Here is a 4,172-nt window from a genome sequence, read left to right on the forward strand (position 1 = left end):
CTGTCTTTACCACTACGGCAGTGTAGTAGGATTTGAAATCTGAAGCCCTCACTTCTGAAGGTCAGCTGTGCAATGCAGATTTTTGATGAGTCTTCTTCCAATCTTGGCACCACAGTCTTCTTCATATAGTCCAGTTCCTTGAATTGTTTGATCAGCACATAGATTGAATACACATGGAAAAAAGATTCAACCCTGATGTATACCATTCCTGCTTTTAATCCATGCAGTGTTTTCTTGCTCTTCAGAACTTTGAGGAGGTCTGTGACAGCAGATTTCTTCAATACAGTACATCATTTGATTTCTTGACTACTGTTACCATGGATATTTATTGATTGTTGTTACGTTTCTTGTGACTCATAGTGACTCTGTACAACAGTTCTGAACACTGCTCTATGTTAAGCCAACCTTATTGTTTCAGACACATTTACCCCCATTACCCTAGTCACTGAGTCAATTCATCTCATTGAGAGTCTTCCTGTCTTGCACTGTCCCTCCACCTTCCCAAGCATGATGTCTTTCTCCAAGGACTGGTCCCTCCTTGTAACATGTGCAATCTATGTCAGACAGAGCTTCAGAACTGGTTTCACTCTCTCCAGGATGATCATGTTTTTTTCTCCTATAACTGCTAGTATAGCGATATGTTGTTGTTGTTGTTGTTGTTATGTGTCATCGAGTCAGTTGTGACTCATAGCAACCCTATGTACAAGGGTCCTAAACACCACTCTGTCCTGTGCCTACCCCGCCTTCTCAAACACACTCATTCCCACCACTCCACTCACAGAATCGATCCATCTCATCAAGGGTCTTCCTCTCTTGCGCTGTCCCTCCACTCTCCCAAACATGATGTCCCTCTCCAAGGACCAGTCCCTCCTTGCAACATGCCCAAAGTATGTCAGAATCCTTGACTCCAAGGAGCATTCTGGCTTCACTCTCTCCAGGACAAACGTGTTTGTTCTCCTAGCAGTCCATGGTATAGTCAACACTCTTTTCCAGCACAACAGCTCAAAGGCATCAATTCTCTCTCTATAGCTAATGTTAAATGTTTCATGGCTGAAGGTAGAGAGTACCACAGGAATGTCTGTGTTTCATTGACTGTACAAAGCCATTAGACTGTTTGGATAACAGAAAACTGTGGCCAACCTTGAAAAGAATGGGAATCTCAGAACATTTGATTGTGTTCATGTGAAACCTATACTTGGACCAGGAGCTGGTTGTCAGAACAGAGCTAGGAAACACTGCATGGTTTAAAATCGGGAAGGGTACGTCAAGGATGCCTTTTTAATCTATATGCAGAACAGATCATTCGGGAGGCTGAGCTTTATGAGGAGAAAAGTGGCATCAGAATTATAGGAAAACTTATCAAAAATCTTCATTAAGCAGATGACACAATCTTACTTGCTAATACTGAGGAGGATCCCTTTTGGAAGCAGGAGTGGCATTCACTTCCTAAACAGCATGTCTCTGGAAACTCTGTGAACTTTGATAAATGGTGACGGTTATGGAAGGGTTTCAGGCCTTTTGCTCATAGGATGGCTATGAGTTGTGCTCAACTCGAAAGCAATCAACAACAACAACATATTCCTAGTACCAAGCCCTTTTTAAAACCCAGGGTGCACCTCTGACAGTTCTCTGTTGATCTGCTGTTCCAGTCATTTTTGGATAATTTTCAGTAGAATTTTGCTTGCATGTGATATTAATGATATTTGTTAATAATTTCACACTCTCAGGTCACCTTTCTTTGGAATGGGAACAAATATGGATCTCTACCAGTCACTTGGCCAGGGGTTGTCCTCCAGATTTCTTGGACGACTTGGTGAGCATGCATCCAGGGCAGCATATGTTTGTTGAAATATGTCCGTTGGTATGCTGTTAATTCCTGGGGCCTTGTTTTTTGTCATTTCCTTCAGAGCAGCTTGAACTTCTTCATTCATCACCACAGGCTATAACAGCTTATACATTATTTCATGAAATTCTTTTGTCAGTCAATTCCTTTTGGTAAAATGACTCTATACGCCATCCATCTTCTTTTAATATTTCCTGGATAATTTCATATTCTGCTCAAAGCATCCTTAAGTATTGCAACTCGAGGCTTGAATTTTTTCTTCAGTTCCTTCAGCTTAAGAAATGCTGAGTGAGGTTGGCCGTTTTGATTTTCTGACTGCATATTTCATTATAATAGTTTGCTTTGTGCTGCCCTTTGAAATCTTATATTCAGCTCCTTAACTTCTTTTTTTAAAATTTATTTTATTTCATTATTTTTTGTGTGTACCGTCAAATCAGATCTGACTGGTACAGGAGGAGATTGTTCCTCCTTCTCCAGCAAAGCATCTGGTGGATTCGAACTGTGCATCTCTGAGATTGCAGTTCAACTCCTTAACTTCTTTATTTCTTCCATTTGCTTTGGTTTCTCAGTGCTCTAGTGCAATATTCAGTCTTTTCTGACATCCATTTTGGTCTTTTCTTATTAATCCGTCTTTGTAATGACCTTTTGCATTCATCATGAATGATGTTCTTGATATCCTCCTACTGTTGCAAACCAGACGTAGAAAGAAAGCAGGGACACGGGGAAATGAGTTCTGAAAAAGAGGGAAGGCTAAGGCAGAGGTCCTTTCACAGCATGGCACTGTAAAAAAAGGCCCCTGTCTTAGTCTCCCTATGATTTTTATTTCGTTTCAGCCAATCATCCTAAAAATGTTCAATCTCCAGAGACTATATTTTCCTTATACTTAAGTGTTGCCAACATAACAATGGGTAAGCTTAATCTTTTAACTAAGACCAAAGCTCAGACACGGTGTCTCCTCGGGTGGGAGGCTGGGTGGAAATTGGAAATCTCTGTTTGCAGAGGGCATCCAGTATCTCCTCTGGGCGGGGGGCTAGGTGGAATTCTCTGTTTGCAGAGAGGGTGCTCAGTCCTGTCTGGACTCTGATCTCAGCTGTGGCCCTGCTGTCACTATGCTGGGGAAACCACATCCCACAGGTCATCTGGTCTTTGAGCCTCAAACCTGTTCTGAGATGGTTTTGAAATTCAGATGGGGTAAGGTCAAAGTAAAATTTTGGTTCTACGTATTGATTATAGATCCAATAAAAATTAAATCCTAAAAAAAATTAAATCCTTTATAATGGCATCCTTCTCTCCATCTATTGTAAAAGTGGCTATTGGCAGAGTGATAAGGATTTTTGTTTTCTTAATGTTGAGATGTAATCCATATAGAAAGCTGTAGTCTTTGACCTTTTGTAGCCAATGTTTCAAGTTTATTTCACTTTCGGCAAGCAAGAATGTGTCTTCTGTATCACACAGGTTGTTGACAAGTCTTTTTCCTATTCTGATGCTACATTCTTCTTCATATACTTCAAAGTACTAAAGAGCATAGATGTCCATTTAAAGACCAAGGTGTGCCTAATCTAAGCCATAGTCTTGTCAGTTACTTCCTATGAATCTGAAAGTTGGACAAAAAATGAAGAAGATAGAAGATTTGAGACCTATGCACACCCATATTTATTGTGGCTTTGTTCACAATAGCAAAGAGTTGGAAACTACCCAAGTGCCCATCAACAAACAAATGGATAGAGAAGAAGCTGTGGTATATTCACATAATGGAATACTATCCTGCATTGAAAAACAAGGAACTCATGCAATATTGTACAAAATAGGTGACCCTGGAGGACATTATACTGAGTGAAATATCTCGGTTACAAAAGGACAAATATTGCATAGTGCCACTGTTGTAAAATGGGACTGACTTCGGGGTTGAGGGGAGACTGAGAAAGAGGACAGAAATAATGTATACTGCATTGAAACAGATGAGGGAGAGACTGTTTCATGGGGATATATAATTAGGTATTATTGTTATGACAGGAGTCCAGAACAAAAGCTACGTTGTAGAGTGGACTTGAGGGGAGGGATTGTATAACAATGAGAGAATTTTTTTGTTTTTACTTTTCAAAGAAAAGAGCGAATTGGGAGGAAGGAGTGGTCAGGGAGAAAATTGCAACAATGAATGAATGGAAATCCAAAGTCTCTGTAAACTTTCATTAAAACTAGTAATAAAACAAAATATTTGAGGCCTTCAGATTGTGGTATTAGAAAAGAGTATTGGATTTCCTGTGAACAGCCAAACGAATAAACAAACAAACAAATACGTTTTGGAGGTAAGGTTGGTGAAACTTCTATT

The sequence above is a fragment of the Elephantulus edwardii genome, unplaced genomic scaffold, assembly GCF_000299155.1.
Source record: "Elephantulus edwardii isolate Elephantulus edwardi_28Jun2011 unplaced genomic scaffold, EleEdw1.0 scaffold00446, whole genome shotgun sequence".
Lineage (NCBI taxonomy): Eukaryota > Metazoa > Chordata > Mammalia > Macroscelidea > Macroscelididae > Elephantulus > Elephantulus edwardii.